Consider the following 19,359-nt stretch of genomic DNA (forward strand, 5'->3'; position numbering starts at 1 on the left):
TTGTTGCTTCATATTCCTCCATCTTCTATAGCATGTGAACGAAACTGGTGTATATTGAAATATACCAGATCAAGAAATAAAGGAACATGTGAAAAGGTAGAGAGGCTTGTCTCAGTATAGGCAATTCAGTTTTCATAAATCATCAGGATGAGAAAAGGATCAGAAGAAGCAGAAACTGGCAATAGTGATCCAGTACTTCTAAATGTAAGAAACCAATGTTATGAGCAAAGCAGGTTATACATAATAAATGTTCCTAAAGAAACAATGTGATTTTAAAGGGTACTAGCAAAGAAGTTTTGCATATATTTCAATTTTCCCCAAAATTTCCATTTTTTTAAAAACCAACCTGAGGGGGCAATGGGTTTTTTCATGACTTCATAATTTCCAGAAATTTTACATCTCTATGTAGAACTCATGTTGGAGTATTCCTTGCTATAATTGATCCTTTAAATGGCATTAGTGGAGAGAGGACCTATAGCTCAGTGGCAGAGCTCTTGCTTTGCAGCCAGAAGTCCCCAGGTTCAGTCCCTGGTATGTCCAGGCAAAAGGTTATCAGATAGGAGGGCTGGAAAAGGCCATCAGATCCCTGAAACTCTGGAGAACAGTACCTCCCAGCTGGAGTAGAGAGTAGGCATGTACGAAGTGGAAGAGATTCAATTCAGAGCCTGACTCAGTGCTTGGAGTTGGGTGCAATTCAAATCAGCACTTTGAGGGGCCAAGCCACTTCCATTTGGATCCAAGGCGTTGATGCTTCCTCTTCCTTCCAGGGCGTGGGGACGACTGTCCCTCGGCTGCCAGGGGCCAAGGCACCTCCTCACCCTTGGCCAGGCCACCCCCTTGCCCCCTCCTGCAGCCAGCTGGCGAATGAAGAGTGTGAGGTGCGCCCCTCTCCTCCCCAGCCCGTGTTTCAGCCCACTGGCTGGGCTGGGGCAGGGAATGAAACACTGACTGGGGAGGATGGGAGAGGGTCTGAACAAACCCTCTCCCAAGGCAGTAGCCGGGCCTCTGCATCTGACATCAGACACAGAAGGCATGGTCAGTCCTGGGGATGGGGCCAGTCAGCCCCTGCAGAGTTTCCCCAGTCAGCGATTCAAGGCAACTGGTTCCACCAACCAACGTCCCTGGTACTGACCACACCCTCTGCGTTTGACAACAGACACAGGGGGCGTGGCTTGGGGCACACACACGCCTTGCGTGCCCAATTAAAAATAGGAAAGGGTGGGAGAGCCGCCAGAAGTACTTTGTCCTCCGGCCACAGAAAAGCTCCCCACACCCCTGCTCCCCTCGTCTGTACTTATCAGGCTGCAAGAGAGGCAAGACACGCTCTGCAGTGAGAAAGCAGAGGCTGCGATTTCTATTTTAAGTGGAGTCCAGGAAGACGGTTTTAAAACAAAACAAAGCACTTACAGCTCTGGGAAAGGTGTAGGGGTTCTTGGGAGCCGTAGTCTCTTCTGGGGTTCCGGGTAGAGGATGAGATGGGAGGAAGCTTTGGAAGCCCAACTAGTTCCAAATTGATTCAGTCTAATCTAGCTTCAAGTTGGCCCTGATTCAAACCAAACTGGAGCAGTTCACTACCACTACCAGTATTTTTATACTGCTTTTCAACAAAAGTTTGCAAAGCGGTTTACATAGAAAGAGAAATAAATAATAAATAAGATGATTTATTTACCCTGTCCCAAAAGGCTCACAATCTAAAAAGAAACATAAGGTAGACACCAATAACAGCTACTGAAGGGATGCCATGTTGGGGTTGGAGAGGGCTAGCTGCTCTCCCCCTGCTAAATATAAGAGAATCACCACTTTGAAAGTGGCCTCTTTGCTCAGTTTGCAGGGGAATTGAATTGAATTGAATTGAATTTCCAGTTCAGGGCAATTCAGTTCAGAACTGATTTGGCCTCTGAAGCTTCACCCAGCTTTAGTAGACACTGGGGTGGGGTGGTGGGGCTGTATGGTCCAATGGACTCACTCAGTATAAGGCAACTTCATACCATAATAAAGAAATAATCTGCTGCCACTTTTTATTCTGCTAACCTACTGTAGTGGTCTTCATAGTACTGAGTCTGCATTAATCAAAATGTGAAAAATCTGCTTTTCAATGAAAAGCGTACTTAGTTTCCTTTACTGATTGGCCTTCAGCTTTCTGCTGCATTGAGTACTGTGGCCCAGGGGTTATTTTGAAGACCCATAGTCGTGTGCAGGGCAGTCTGGTTTTGCTTAGTTTAATTCAGATTCCAGGCAGCATACCCATTTCATATCCAACAGAAACTGCTCATTTAATTGCACTGTAAGTTTTATGAGCTATATGCCCCAGGCTGCATTCTTTATAAGAAGCATCTCAGTATTTATAAAGAAAATGTGGGGGGGAGGGGTACTCACACAAAGTAGAGCCAGCACAATCTGCCTTTCTTCAGCTTACAAAAACCACAACTTTCACAGCTTTTGTTTATGCAAAACCCATTGTATTAATTAATATAGCTGTGCATGTATATTATGTCACACATGCTGACTGTTCACAGCTGCAGAGATTTTTTAATTAACCAGTTTCAGTGTGTTGGCCTTCCTCTTTAAGTTTTCTTTCCTTCCTTGTGCTTGGAGCACATTTTAATGCTGATACTAATGGAATGAGCAATGAAGCCAACTAAAACACTGCCCTGCTTAAAGACTGGCTTCTTATGAGGATTCCAAATCTGAATTTGGATAACTGAAATCAACAGCTGTTTTTAAAACACACCATTATCAAAGTAATATGGTGATTTTGCAGTATAAGCATGATGCACCATCACATAACATGATAGTTATCTTTGATTCTAGTGGATGAATTTCTGATAACCTTCCTGTGATTGAAGTTCATCATCAAAGGGTGTGAAACCAGTCTCAATAAATCTACTCACAATGTGCAGCAAAATAAGCTAGGTTTGAAAATTTCCCTTTTGGTGGAGAAACAGTCCCCCAAAATCTGGTCTTGTCATCAATTACAAACCTCTAAGAAATAGCTTTGCTTCTTAAACCAGCCTTTTAAAAAACCAGTTTAGCAAACAAAAAGAAAGAATTTGAATTATCTTCATTTAGGCACATCTCATTCCAAAGGAAAAAATAATGTTCAGACAAAACAAGATTATTCTAAGCAGTGTAACTTGCCTGCTTCTTCCCAAATATCTAAGAAAAATGGTGGATGAGGATCACTTTAGCAGTGTTTCCAGGTGGAGAAATACTCCATTTTAAGACAGAAGTGCTTACCACTTTTCTACTCAGTGTCCATAAGATGTCCTTGAACATTGTGCAACATTGCAGCAACATCTGTTGGCCATTTGAACATGAGAATAGCCGTGCTGGATCAGCCCCAAGGCCTATCTAATCCAGCATCCTGTTTTACACAGTGGTCCACCAGATGCCTCCAAAAAGCTCACAGGCAAGGGGTGAGGGCATTCTCTTGCTGTTGCTTGCCTGCAATTGGTATTTAGAGGCATCTTGACCAAGGCTGGAGGTGGCCTATAGCCACCAGACTAATAGCCATTGATAGACCTGTCCTCTATGAATTTGTCTAAGCCCCCTTTAAAGTCATCCAAGATGGTGGCCATCACCACATCCTGTGGCAGATAATTCCATAGATTAACTATGTGCTGTGTGAGAAGGTATTTCCTTTTCTTGGTCCTAAATTTCCAAGCCTTCAGGTTCATGGGATGACCCCTGGTTCTAGTGTTGTGAGAGAGGGAGAAATATTTCTCTCTGCCAACTCTCTCTACTCCATGCATAATTTTATACACCTCTATCACATCTCCCCATATCATATTGCCTGTTTTCCAAACTAAAACCCCTCAGATGATATAGCCTTGCCTCATAAGAAAGGTGCTCTAGGCCTCTGATCATCTTGGTTGCTCTCTTCTACACCTTCTCCAGTTCTACAACGTCCTTCTAAAGATATGCTGACCAGAACTGCATGCAGTACTCCAAAAGTGGCCACACCATAGATTTGTATATTTGCATTATAATATGAGCATTTTTATTTTCAATCCCCTTCCTAATTATTCCTAGCATGGATTTTGACTGTCCACCACAAACCTAAGATCGCTCTTTCTCTCGCTCGCTGGAGGGAGAGAAAGGGAAATAAAGGTTTTTAGAGGAGAGCTAGCTCGGGGCTCTCTGGAGCCTGGGCATGTGCATGGGGAGTTCACTTGGGGCTCTTCTGGAGCCCAAGCCACAACCCCCTGTGGGCTTTGGTGGTCCTTTTCATTGGTGGCCCGCGTTCTTTGAACACGTTTGCACAATGGTGGCTCCACCCCTACATCCCCCTTTTTCTCTTCCATAGAACAGAATGCCTCTTAGTTTAAATCCCCACTGGTGTGCTTCCCAGACTGTGCCTAATAAATACATTTGTAGTCACCTATATTGGGCAGCAGCGATATAGGGAGGTGCTGAAGGGCATCATCTCATACTGCGTAGGAGGAGGCACTGGTAAACCACTCCTGCATTCTACCAAGAAAATCACATGGAATGTGATCGCTAGGAGTCGACACCAACTCGATGGCACAATCTTTACCATTAGCAGGGTTTATAAATATTTGTATTAAAAATAATTTTTTTAAAAATCTGCTGACCAATTAATCATCTCTTTTCAGCTGATCAAAATGATGTCTTAATCAATCCAACCAATTGACTAAATGTTGCAGTCTTAAACGGTTCTGAACCTTAAATGGGTTTGATCAGGCAGGTGCAGCCTTCCTGTAAGTACAGCAGTTCAGGCACAGGCAGTTAGAGTTGCAGGCGGTAACAGACTCCGGAGTACAGGCAGCATAGGCAGAAGAGGAGGGAGGAATGTGGCAGAAGACTTCATTTCCTGGACTAAATGGAAACAGTGATGGCCTTTCTCTTGACACTTCAGTGTTCCAGTCTTCAGAGCCACCAAGAAGAGAATTAATATTTCAAAGGGCTTGTACTAAGCCCTACCTATCTTTAAAAAAATAAATCATAAGATATAAAATTATCATTACAAGCAGTTCTTTATTTCCAGTAAACAACTCAGAAAACTATACAGACTTTATAATATTCATTTCATAGTTGAAATTTCAATTTCAGTATGCAGGCCTCCGCATCTGGCTCACAAAAGCATCATCTCACTTCCAAGTGCATTCCAGAACACCCAGTGTATTTGTCTTTTGGAGAGAGAAAAAACACACTGTTCTAATTATAATGAACAGGACTAGAACCTTGTTTCTTTTAACTGGGTGCCATCTAATGAAGCCCAGATTTAAGATCATTGACGCTTACAGTTCTCCGTGCATAGTGAGGGTCTCAAATTGCATGGATCTGCAAGACCTGGATCATAGAAGAAAGATGGTCACTTCTCCCAGGTGCCCAGATTGTACTTATTTAGATGCTAATCCATCTAAATAAATGCACATTTGAAACTGTCCACTGATGGCTAGCATCGAGGCTGAGCTGAAAGTGAAATGGATCAAGGCAAAAAACCGTCTCTGCACACTTGTGTTGAAAAGCTGCCTGGGTAATGACTTCTAGCTAGAGAACAGAATTACTATATCTGTGAGATCTGTTTGCAGAGCAGAATCTGTACGCTATGTAACTCCTCCAGTTTCTGCTTGGAACAATTAAAGTTGTTTCCATCAAGAAAGTGCCGTGAGTGTTTCTAAAGTTGAACTTCTGAGAACAACAGATAAGAATTCATTCATTAACTAGTTAACAGTTTGATAATGGGTTTCTTCTTGTGACCTTTTAGTGCCAATGTCTCCTCTTAAGCAATAACTGCTCAAACAACATTCTGAGTCAAAATGTGGCATGCCAAGTACATTCAACTTGTAGGTCAGCTCTCCTTATATTCTAGACAATAGTATTAAAAAATGGAACATTAAAACATTCCCCAGTTGGGAAATAATACTGTACTTCTTTATTCCTCACCTAGGATAGTGCTTCATGGCTCCTGTTGATGGAATAGCACCAGTAAATTCAGTCTTCATTTCTTCAGATTGAACTGGGCAAAGAGGCACCTTTTAAAATGGTGGCTCTCTTATATTTTGCAGGGGTAGAACAGCTCTTTCTGTTCATTCCAACATAGCTTCTTTTCCAGAGGCTGTTTGCTGGTGTCTCCCTTGTGCCTTTTTAATTTTATATTGTGAGCCCTTTGGAGACAGGGAACATTATTTCTTTCGCTATATAAACCTTTGAGAATGCTTCTTGTTGGGGGTGGGGAACATACATAGATGTTCTAAACCAGGGATTCTCAGCATTGGGACCCCAGATGTTATTGGACTTCAATTCCCATAATCCCCAGTCCCAGTGGCCTTTGGTTGGGGATTATGGAAGTTGAAGTCCAATAACATCTGGGGACCCAACATTGAGAATCCCTGTTCTAAACAATGGCGGGCATCCCAACTAATGCGGCCTGCATGCATGCTCCAAACACCAATGCGCATGCACAGCACTAGCTCCCACACTAGTCCACACTTCCAAAGTTTGGGCAATCTTTTGCAAAAATGTGGATACTTGAGTGCTCTCCCCCATGCTCTGGAAGCATTCTGTTAGACCAGAAACATGTCCCTGAGGGTCAGGGATAGAAGTGCTCTGATAGACTAGAAGGACATCCCTGAGGTTCAAAATTGTGTTCCTGCTCTAGAATTTCCAGAGTGCCCTAACGTAGCTGTGCTCTTGCATAAGACTCCCATGCTTTGGGTGCATGAGGACTTGCTGGAGTTTGGAACACGCACAAAGTATCAGGATGTCAGTCAATAATAATTTGTGTGCCAATGGCAAACAAAGAACCATAAAGCCCATTCCAGAGTCAATGGGACTAAATCAACATGATTGAAACATTATGGCTTTACTTTTGGGGAAATCAAGCAATTCCACTCCACTTTCATTTGTGTAGCAGCCATCAGAGCCATTGACCTCTTGGGCAGGACTTGCTTCCCCCCTTCCACTTTCCTTAGGTCAAACCAGAATTATTGCATCAGTCACCTGTTTCAACATTCCTTCTGATACAGCACTTTCTAGCTAGAAACAGGCAATGCTTTCCAAGAGCATTGGAAAAATCAAATGTAGTTTGAAAGAGGCATTTGAGAGAATTAAAAAATAAGTCTGTTGAATTTATTCAGTCAAATTTAATACCCTGCTCATCAAAAGAAACTAGAGCGGCTGATAACAATAAAATCAAGACCACAACAAGACCAGACCCAAACAGAAAAGCAGAATGACAGCATAATAAAGCAACTAACTAAATCAACCATCAAACAACAGATTAGGGATGTGCCCGAACCTGTTTGGAGCCTCAGGAAGGAAGCACCAAACCAATTTGAGTGGACGCACCTGAGCCGGTCCGGTGGGGCAAAAATCAGTTCCTTTAAAGAGCAGGAATGTGGGTGCTTACCTGCTCATCGGCCACCCCACCGCTCATCCAGGATAGGCGCAGGCGCTGGCGTGCAAGAGGCCATGCACAGCTGCTTCCTTGTTCCCAGCATCCCGTGCACGGCTTCAGCACTCATGTAGCCACCATGCACGTGTCTTTTGTACCCCAGTCCTAGATGAGCCCAGTGGGGTGGCAGAGAAGCAGGCAAGCACCTGCATTCCTCCTTTTTAAAGGAACTGATCCCTGTCCTACCTACACATCCCTACAACAGATAAGGAGTGCATCAGCACAGCCTCAAATGCAGCAGGAAGAGAACAAAAATAAACTTGTAACAGTGTTCACTCTATGCCAAAGAGATTTCTAAGAGGCCATGTTCTTATCTGGCATTAAGAACACTCGGTGTAGGCACCTAGCACCTCTCTAAATAACAAAACTGATGCCACCACTGAGAAGGCTCTGTTCCATATTTCAGCTGGTGAGGGAATTCAGAGGAGAGCCTCAGACGTTGAGCAGGCTCACACATAATGCAGAACCTACTTGTGAAGTCAGTAACTGACTTGTCAGTGATTAAACCCACACCAAAGCAGGAACCTGAGGTTCACTCAGGGCCTCAAACCAAGTCATGTAACCAAGATTTGAAGTTGGTACTTGCCAAACCAAGTGCTGCTCCCATTGAGGTGTGTGAACTTCTGGTTTGTTCCAGGTGAGCCTGCCCTCTTTACCATCAGGACCAACATCCGTGAGGCAGCTGACATAGGGAAGTCTTGACAGTAAGGGTGGTTGAGATAGCATCCAGGACTTTGCTGGGAGGCCCAACTGGGGTAAATATCCCTGGTCGAACTCAGCTTCTTACAACCAACCAAGTTATGTGATTGTCTGTAGCACCAACTTCAGGTTCCCTCTATATCTTGCACTGGACAAGCCTCAAGTTCCATGTTATGTGTGAACTGAATGAAGCACATGAAAAGGAACATACAGGAAGGCAGTTCTTAAGGTACCCATGTCCTAAGCAATTTAGAGCTTTAAAAGATAAGAACCAGCATCTTCCATTAGACCTAGAAATGAATAAGCAACCAGAGGTGCAGCTAGGTAATTTTGGACCCTGTACCTAATGAGCTACCCCTCCCCCCTGGGCAAAATAAGCATCTTCTCCATATATATACATTTCACCACAAACCCACAGGTCTGGGCCAGAGTGCATCTGAGGCAATAAGGACTGCACAACTCCCAAAGGATCCATACATCTTCCTGATCATTCACCACAAACCTACAGATCTGGGCCAGAGAGAGTTTGCCAAAAAAAGGGAGGGAGGGAGGGAGAGAGAGAGAGAGAGAGAGAGAGAGAGAGAGAAAGAAAGAAAGAAAGAAAGAAAGAAAGAAAGAAAGAAAGAAAGAAAGAAAGAAAGAAAGAAAGAAAGAAAGAAAGAAAGAAAAACTACGTAAGTCCCGATGGATTCACATAGCCTCTTGACCGTTCACAAACGAACTAAGACACAAACTCTTGCTCCACAGTTCAAACACAAAACCAACTTTGACATATAGTGCATTCGTAAGTGTGTGTGTGGGAAGATAAAAACCACAACACATGCCCCTTGCTTTACAGTTCTCAGGCAGACCTTTTGGATCACATACCAACTTTAGCATAGTGCATTTGTGTGTTTGTTTTTAAACCTTGTTTCTGTATTCAGATATAATAGTTCCACTTTCACTAGCTGTGAAGTACTCTATGGGCAGAAATAACTATTTCTGGTAGCTTTAATGGAATAGGGAAAATTAATTAAAAATCACTAGATTGACCAGTTGCCTTGAAATAAACATACACAGAGTCCTGCCATCTCAGACTACATTTGTGTTCAATTTCAGAACCCTAAGCCCAGCCATTCTAGAACTGTAAAGGGTTGGGGAAAAGGGAGGAGGGCTGTTGCACTTTTTAATGATGGCAAAGGGCAGAGTCCTTCACATGGGGTAGGAACGAAGATCCAAGGAGGGCTTCCGTTCCAGAGGTATTTGTAATTTTCCGCCATGAAACAAGCCGCTTATAGGACTTTGACTTTTTGTAGTTGTTTTTTAATTTAAAAAAAATAATTCAAAAAATAAATGGATTGTCAAATCTGCTTCAAAATCAATACACAAAGTCCTGCTAATCTGTCCTAGGGATGTGCACAGAACCAGTTCCGTGCATTCCTGGGAGGTAGGGGGCTTGCTTTAAGGTGTGGGGAGAATGCGCTGACTTCCCCCGCCAGCAATGCTACCAAAGCCAATGACGCGGGGCGGCTGAGTACCTTCTTGCCACCCCAGTCAGCATAATACTGGAAGTGGCCGGTGTACGTCTGTGTGTGCATGCATGCTGGCCACTTCAATTTTTAAAAATTCCAGTGGTTTTTTTTAAATCAAAAAATCATTAAAAATCAGTTGACTGACTGATATGCTTCAAAATAAAAATACACAGAGTCCTGCCCTATATATCTGCCAAATTTCAGAACTATAGGCCAAGCCAATCCATAAATATAATCGGGACCCTCTTTTCCCTTAGGGAAAATCATGGAGCCCTCTAGGAGAGTTGGCACACAGACCTGGGCCCCCATGTCCATGCCTAATGGTGCCCCTGTAAGCAATTCATGCAGCTCAAATATCACTCTAGTACTATGATCTGACTATCTCACTCCAGATAATAATCTAGCTTGTCATTTGGTTCCAAGTGAAATTTCTGGGCACTTTTTAAAGGCAGTCTTATGGAATATTGCCATAATCCAATCTGGAGGTTATTCTTATTAAAGCATAAATTACTGTTGCTAACTCTGCTTTCTAAAAAAAAGAGAGACAGTTGGCATACCAGCCAAAGATACTCCTATCACTGCTACCACCTGAGCAACTAAAAGCATTGCTAGATCAAAGAGTTCCTCCAAGCTGTGAACCTGAGTTGCCCTGACTTCAAAGAGGATTCCAGGAATTAATGTCTCCCTCATTGACTTGATGGCATACTTTACCTTTATCTATTGCACAGAACAGGAACTGAATGATAAAGAGCAATTCAGGAATGCCAGTCACAGTGACTGAACAAGAAGCAACTAATTCACCATGTTGTAGGAAAGCAATCTTCATTATTAACAGAGTTATACCCATCTTTCCTTCAGTCTGGGATTTAACTGATTTTTCCCCCAGGTGAAATTTATATTTAAATAATACTGAATATAGCCTGAGATGTCTTGCATGAAATACAAAGATCCCCAGAGAAGGCATCTGTTCTGTTGAGCAAACAAGCGATATTTGTTGTGACCATTGATTGCACTCACGTGTGAGCCTGTCTGTTAGCTTTCTACACTTGTCTTCACCCATGGTTTGCACAATTCCAACCCCACCCTATAAATCATTGCGTATGGAAAAATACATGTTTGTAGTTATGTCGAAATCTGATTATTCTACCATTAAATTAAATCTGGTTTTATAAATGTAAATACAAAATTGAAGTCTTGGCTTTTTACCCAAGCTTGTATATGAGTGCTGTTGCTGCTCTGTATTTTATGGTCCTATTGTGTATGTTCTTTAAACTTTTAATTAGATTTGTATTTTTATATTCAAATTAATATTTTTATTGTGTAACTGTTGTATAGTCTTATACGTGTATAATAACAGAGAGATCGCTGAGCTGACCATGGAGTTATCTGAGAAATTCCATACTGTTATAAATGTTTTGTAAACAGCCTTGAGATTGTTTTAATGAAAGGTGGTATAAAAATTTAACAATAAATAAATAAAGGAAGTAAGGAAGGAATGAGGAACAAGTTACTAATTAAAAGGTCAGTTGCAGAGAGAAACATTGCCTCTGCTGAATGGGATATTTCTGAAACATATAATAGGACCTTGCCCACAGTGGCAGCCATTGCCAGATTTTTATGGGGATAATAGCACTATATTAACTGTTCTGTAGAACCACCATTTTAATTCTGCTTCCAGCTGACTGCAGAAAAGCAATACCACAGCAGCACTATAGAGTCCTAGTGTGGAAGCAACCTTCAATAGAACACATTATCCTGGGATTTCCCATGTTCTCGAGTCATAATATTATTTTTCTATTTGAGATCAGGAAGTTATAGACTATGAGCATAAAACGAAAATCTATGAGAAGTTATAAAATAGTTAAGACTGGAGTTCAATTTTGATTAAAATATGATAACTGAGAAGTAGGGGTGGCAGTGCAGGCATGAGTTGTGTCAGGCTATTTAAAAACTAACGTCTGAATTATTCTTGTATTATAAAATGCTTAGGCCATTCTGGATATTAACTGTATATTTTAAATAAAGCATAGAAAACTGTTGCCACAGTTACAGTTCCACAACCTTTCCCTATCAAAACACATGCTCTCCATTTCTTCTAAGCTGTGTTAAAATTGATATTTGCTTCCCCCGCCCCCAAAAGGTGAATGTTACCTCTGTTAGGTATTTCCAGTCTGAAGGCTATTTAAGTTTCATGAAATCACTTGTCTGAAAATTAATCACTCAGATATTATTCCATTTTGTATATTATACAGTTGACCTTAACTTAGATTTTTGTTTGTGTAAACTGCTTATATTACTATCCTTCTTATTATTGTAAGAATATGATTAATCATATGGTCTATAAAAGCAAGAGAACTCAAATCATGTGTGCCCTGAAGGCAGGAAATGTCATCAGGTTATATATTGCCATAAATATTTGTCGTACTCAGCAGTTTCCAACTGTGCCTGTTGCAATGTGACCTACGATATTATGCACTCGGATGTACATTAGTGAGGAGAAACATGAGCACATCAATGGCAAACAAATGAATTTCTCTTTAATATGCACATCAGACTGTTAACAGCTTCTGTATTTAATGGATTCAGTGGCTGAAAGTGGTCCCATTAATTTACTCTTACAATGATGTGCATCTTTATGCTAAAAGTGTCCAGCACCTTATTCTCAAGTCAGGTTCAGTCCACAGACAATGGTAGATGGACCATAAGCAATCTCTATCATACTTTCCATTAAATGCTGATGGGAACAGACCATTTGGCAGGTCAGCTGTGAAAACACTTAATTGTCTTCCAATCCCACCATCAGCAAGCAGTGATTGTTAAGATCCCTACCTATTTCACCAAGAAAGAACAATTATCTCTTTGGAGCTCAGCATTGAGATTAGCACAGCATCATGTAGGAGGTCAACAGAAGGAATCATGCTGAGTAGATTTATCAGTCTTGTCTCTGAGCTCCCTCCTGACTGCCTCACTGGTTTACATCAAAACTTTCTACATCTATATCAACAAAATGATATAGTTCCAGTGTTATGCTGTACTGAATACATGAATATATATGAACAGAGGTTTTTAGCCTACTAAGATCACCTGGCATTAGGGGTGTGCACAAAACCAGAAAACCCGGTTTGGTTAGAGTCAAATTGGACTTGAACCAAACTGAATCTGGACTGGTTCTGTGCACTCTAGAGATGGGCCTGGTCCAGCTTGAGTCTGAACTGGTCCGGGCCTGGCTTGGGGTGGGGGCCAATCTTTTTTAAATGGTGGACTTACCACCATTGTGGGGCCTCAGGAGTGCTGCCACAGCCGTGGAGGGATCTCTGGCTGTTCCCCTCCTGCTGCTGGCTTTCCCCCGCTCCAGTCTCAAATGAGCCATTTTAGCCTGTTTTGAGCCTTTTTTAGGCCACCACTGTTTTTAGCCATTTTTTAGGCCACCACCCATGCGCACTGGCCATTTGTGTGGCTGGGTCATGACCTGGCCATGCAGATGGCCAGTGCACATGCGTGGTGGCCTCCAAAATGTCCACTACCAGTGCAGAGAGGCCTGAAATGGCCCATTCGAGACCAGGGGTACCAGCAAGGGGAGGCGGGACTGCCGGAGACTTCTCCACAGCCGCGGCAGCATCACCAAGGCCCAGCAATGGCGTTAAGTCCAACATTTTAATTTTTTTTTAACTGAACCATCCCAGAACCAGCCTGGGGTTTGGGGCTTGACCTCAAGCCGAACAGGGCCCAGTCTGGCTCAAGAGTGAGCCCGCAAACCAGGCCAGTTTGAGTGCAAGCCAGCTCAACTGCAAGCCAGTTCGCACATCCCTACCTGGCATTGTGTGTGTGTGTGTGTGTGTGTGTGTGTGTGTGTGTGTCCACCCCATCAACTTCACAGTGCCTGGACTATTATGAATCAAATCGGTTACAGTTGTAGGGATACATAGGGAAACCTCAATGGCATAGTTTGTGATGATATCATCTGATTCAAGATGACGGATGCATAAACATTTGAGGCACAAATGGGCTAACTTGTGCACCATCTAACCGATTCAAACCAAATGTGCTACAGCTGTAGGGACACATAAGGACACCTCAATGGCATATATTATAATATTCTTCACCCCGATTCAAGATGGCAGATGCATGATCATTTGAGGCGCAAGTGGGCTAACTTGTGGACTGTCTAAACAATTTGAACCAAATTTGGTACAGTAGTGAATGACACAAAGGAACACCTTAACGGCATAGTTTGTGATGATGTTATCCCACCCAGTTCAAGATGGTGGACACATGAACATTTGAGGCACAAGAGGGATAACTTACGAACCACCTAACAGATTCGAACTAAATTTGCTACAGCTATAGGGACACATAGGAATACCTCAACAGCGTAGTCTGTGATTATATATCATCCACCCCAATTCAAGATGGCGGACACATGAACGTTTGAGATGCAAGTGGGAACCAAATTTGATACAGTTCTAGGGACACCTCAAAGTCATAGTTTGTGATGATGTCATCCACCCCAATTCAAGATGGCGGACACATGAACGTTTGAGATGCAAGTGCATTGACTTGTGAAATGCCTAACCGGTTTGAATCAAATTTAGTCCAGTTGTAGGGATAGTGAAATTAAAGTAGGCAGATTAGTTCTTACCAGAACTACTTGTTAGAACAAAAGGATAGGTCCAAAATGCAGGCATAAAATATGTAGACCTTTGTCTACATATGCGTCATATGGTTCAAGAGGCCTCGGTTCAGAATAACACTACTGTATCTTTTGAGTCTGTCTTTCCAACTTGGAAGTATAATACCTATGACCCCATATTTTCCACACATAGAATATTTTTGACATGATTGTGATCAATGGATTTTAGAGCTTTCTATGTCCTCTCAAATTGGTTGGGTCAGTTGATCCAGTGTTCAGACCTAAAAGGTAGGATTCAGTTACAAATATCTATTATATTTATCCTTGTAGACGTGCTTGTGGGGATGCATCCCGGCAACCAAGCAGATTGGCTAGGTGGCAGCGGCTCTCCGGATTGGCTGGGTGGCAGAGGCAGAGGTTCGCAGCAGGCTGTTGGCTGCTGCTGGGGGAAATGGCAACAGGGGTGAGGAGGAGGAGGCGGCGGTGGGCCCAGCCACTCCAAGGTGTCAGGCAGCAGTGGCAGCAGGAGGGAACAGGCAGGGAGGCGGCGACAGGAAGGTGGCGCGCTCGGCTCCAGTGGTGAGGTGGCGGCAGTTTTGGGCCTGGCCATGGTGGTGAGGCGGCAAGCTCCTGAAGAGTGGGGGGGGGGGCAAGCAGACGAGGACGCCGGAAGCAAGTGGGGGGCAAACCAGGCGGCAGTGGGGCCATGGCTCCCCTGGCTGCCGGGCCAGCCAGAAAGCTGGGCATGCCGGCATGGGAAGGGGGCACCCAAATAGCGCACAGATGATCTGTGCGGGGTTGGCTAGTACATCCTAAATTTTGTAGATATATGCCAGTATTTACAGGAGATTTCATATTACAAACAGAAGCACATCACAATCAGGGTTAAACCAAATGTGTTGTGCTACTCACTGAACATACAGTGTGGACCCGTTCTGTGATTTTATATAAAATGTGGATAGCACTTTGCAACAACGAACGACAAAAGTTCTCAAAGCAGTTTACAGCACAAAAAGGGGGGAAAAGTTGGTTCCCTGCCCCCATATGGGCTCACAATCTAAATAGAAACACAAGGGAGCCAACAACTAGAGACATGCTTTGAATATAGACTGTTGCTCACCCCCTGCTAAATATAGGAAGGCCACAACTTTAAAAGGTGTCTCTTTGACCAGCTATCAGAAGTTCAAGAAGTGTATTCCTATGATACTGAATGCTGTGTAGAACACAGTCTTTTAGTTGAGGTTATTGTATTCCCAATCAGAGCTTCTTATGCTTATGGCAACACAGCAAACATACACAGCCTGCCTTACAGAACAATTCAACCCATACCTTATACCCACTTGAGGGCGGTGTCATGAGGGCTCAGAGGAAAGCAACCATGATAGGCTAAGACTACTTCAGTGTGTAACAGGAAATGACAAATTCAACAAGAAGTACAGGCAGGAAGAAGGAAGTGCCACCTTCTGGCTGGTCATATTACAACACATTTCCACACAGGCAGCTCCAGAGGAAGGTGGGGGAAGGCAAGCACCTCCCTCAGAAGAGTAGTTTTCCCTCCCACACCTCTCCCCCCATTTCTGTTTCCAAAACTGAATCTGTGGGACACAGCTCACCCACCCATAAATGCACTTTACCCTTTCTGTGCCTCCCGTTCATTTCCCCCCGCCCCCAGTGCCGCCACTGTACCCGTTAGGTGTGGATAGGATCACTCCTAAAGTGTGCTACAGCAAGGAAACAAAACAATTTGATCAGAGTGTTGGATTTACATTAGCATAGCACTAATACTGAGCTGGAGATACACAAGTGGCATCAAGACTGCTACAGCAGTGATACACTGCCAGTTCAAGGGGCAAAAATAGGCAGTGTTCAGGATGGGAGCAGGAGGGGGCAGATCTTAGGAGCCTATGTTACCAGCCCTGACCTCAACAGTACATGATGCCTGCAAAAGTGTTGGCATACATTAAAACAGTTGGTGGGTGGTAACAGAGGATGACCAACATTATTGCTAAATTGACCGGTGATTGTGGTTGCTGTTGTTTTCCTATGGCTATTATTGCAATTTTGGCATTGTTACTGGGAGAGCATAGGATCCCAACTACTAGTTACACCAATGTCAGCTTCAGTATAGCAGACACCATCTTAGATAGTTGTAGGATTGCCCACTTCAAAGTAGGATTATTAGAATCATACTTGGAACTTGGGTTGCCAACCTTTGAGCTGTGTCCTTGTGGCTCTGCTTCCACCAGAGGTTTGTTCTGCACACATTAATGGATGCATGCTTCATTTATGGAGAAATATACTAGGCATTATACACAGTTTAAAAAACAAACAGTCCCCACCCCCACATACATTTCATGCCTGGTAGTTCATAGTTTAAATAAGTGGGCAAGTAATTAGCTCTGTTTAGACATTATATTTTACATGCATAAAGGTATCTGTCCACATGTATACTTTTGTGTGCAAATGAGTGTACATGTGTTCTTTTTAAAAAGTGAACCTAGCCACAGGCTCGCTCAAATGCAGGGTACAAAAAGAAGTATACTACTGTATATGTGTTAAACATAATGTGTGAATAACTGTACATGCATAAAGATCATAAGAACATAAGAACAGCCCTGCTGGATCAGGCCCAAGGCCTATCTAGTCCAGCATCCTGTTTCACACAGTGGCCCAACAAATGCCTCTGGGGAGCCCATAGACAAGAGGTGTGTGCATGCCCCCTCTCCTGCTGTTGCTCCCCTGCAACTGGTATTGAGAGGCCATAGATTAATTAATTATGCGCTGTGTGAAAAAGTACTTTCTCTTGTCAGTTCTAAATTTCCTGACCTTCAGTTTCATGGGGTGACCCCTGGTCCTAGTGTTGTGTGTGAGAGAGAAATATTTCTCTCTGTCCACCCTCTCCACTCCATGCATAATTTTATACACCCCAATCATGTCTCCCCTTAGTTGCCTCTTTTCCAAGGTAAAGAGCCCCAGATGCTGTCGCTTAGCCTCATAAGGAAGGTGTTCCAGGCCCCTGATCATCTTGGTTGCCCTCTTCTGCACTTTTTCCAGTTCTACAATGTCCTTCTTAAGATAAGAGGACCAAAGCTGTACACAGTACTCTAGATGTGGCTGCACCATAGATTTGTATAAGGGCATTACAATATTAGCATTTTTATTTTCAATCCTATTCCTAATGACTCCTGGCATGGAATTAACCTTTTTTTTACAGCTGTCGCGCACTGAGTCGACACTTTCAATGAGCTGTCCACCATGACCCCAAGATCTCTCTCCTGGTCAGTCACTGGTAGCTCAAATCCTATCAGCGTATATGAGAAGTTGGGTTTTTTTGCCTCAATGTGCATCACTTTACACTTGCTTACATTGAACCACATTTGCCATTTTGTTGCCCACTCCTCCAGTTTGGAGAGATCTTTTTGCAGCTCCTCACAATATGTTGTGGATTTCACTACTCTAAATAGTTTAGTGTCCTCTGCAGATTTTGCCACTTCGCTGGTTACCCCTACTTCTAGATCACTTACGAACAAGTTAAAAAGCACTGGTTCCAGTACCGATCCCTGGGGGACCCCAGTTCTTAATTCTCTCCATTGTGAAAACTGTCCATTTATTCCTAATCTCTGTTTCCTGTCCTTCAATCAGTTACCGATCCACACATGAGCCTGTCCCTGTATCCCATGACTGCTAAGTTTACTCAAGAGCCTTTGGTGGGGAACTTTGTCAAAAGCTTTTTGGAAGTCCAAGTATACTGTGTCAATAGGATCCCCTTTATCCACATGCTTGTTGACACTCTCAAACAACTGCTAAAGGTTAGTGAGGCAAGACTTTCCCTTGCAGAAGCCATGCTGGTTCTTGTTCAGCAAGGCCTTTTCTTCAATATGTTTAACAATTTTGTCTTAAGTATGCTTTCCATAAATTTATGCGGCACCAAATTTAAGCTAGCCTGTAATTTTCTGGACCCCCCCCCCGATCCCCTTTTGAAAACCGGAGTCATGTTGGCTACTTTCCAGTCCTCGGGTACAGAGTCTGATCATAGGGAAAAGTTACATATTTTTGTTAGGAGATCACCAATTTCACATTTGAGTTCCTTCAGAACTCTGGGGTGGATGCCATCTGGCCCTAGTGATTTGTTAACTTTTAGTTTTTCTAGGCCTTTTGGGAACATCTTCCCTTGTCACATCAAATTGGTTCAGTTCTTCAGCTGCTAAACCTGAACAGCTCAATTACAGATGCAAATAACTCATTCTGGTTCTCTGCAATCTCCTTATCCTTCTTAATAATCCCTTTCACACCCTCATCATCTAAGGGGCCAACTACCTCCCTTGCAGGTTTTTTACTTCTGATATATTTCTGAGTTATGTTCATGCATAGAGTGTAAACATATTGTAAGTATGTTGAACATAATGTATAAATAGGGCTGGTATCTCTCCCCTCCTAACTTCCCTCACAGGGTCACTCTGAGGATAACTGTGATAAGGATTTATCAAAACCTACCTTGACCCCACCCACTGGGAAGCAAATACAAACAAAGAAATATTTTATCTTTTCAGACAGCATTCACCTAACCCCGGGGGAGCAATCTGGATATACCAAGCATATATTGTGACAAACAAAATGATCCGTAAACCAATTACTTTAAAATAGTCCCATTGGGCTGACTAGTTTAAATCATAGCACTTCAATTTTACGGGATAATAGATCTGGGTATAGCTTGTTTTTGTAAAATGCTGTCTGAGAATTAACAGTCTTTACAATTAATGGATGCTTATTGTTCAAGCAGTACCTGCCAGTGTGCTTTAGAAATTGCCGGGTCTAGTAGAAAAGGTGAGAGATTATTCTGTGCTTAAGAACCAGAAAATGGCATCTCAAACCATAACCACAGATTTAAATTCAACCCTGGAAAGCTGGCTGTTGTTGGCTGAACACTGACCCCCACGGCTTCTGCTGAGAACCACTCCCACAGTCAGATCTGCATTGCAGTCATGGAAGGAATACAATTTGTTTTTCCTAGCCTGCTCATTGCAGGAGCTGTGAAGAGAGTCAGGAAGAATGTATTAACATCTCCATGTTTTTGATCTTCAGAGTCAATGTTTTAAATT

The 19,359-nt window shown here is 42.9% G+C and overlaps 1 long non-coding RNA gene across 1 annotated transcript in view; it reads right to left on the reverse strand.

The window, feature by feature from the left end:
- Positions 1-15,746, reverse strand: part of LOC128333052 (uncharacterized) — a 69,863-nt gene extending 54,117 nt beyond the window's left edge. Inside the window, exon 1 of the long non-coding RNA XR_008310834.1 lies at positions 15,590-15,746. This is a non-coding gene — a long non-coding RNA (uncharacterized LOC128333052). The remainder of the gene's footprint in view (positions 1-15,589) is intronic.
- Positions 15,747-19,359: the final 3,613 nt, after the last annotated feature.

The sequence above is a fragment of the Hemicordylus capensis genome, chromosome 1 (assembly GCF_027244095.1).
Source record: "Hemicordylus capensis ecotype Gifberg chromosome 1, rHemCap1.1.pri, whole genome shotgun sequence".
NCBI lineage: Eukaryota > Metazoa > Chordata > Lepidosauria > Squamata > Cordylidae > Hemicordylus > Hemicordylus capensis.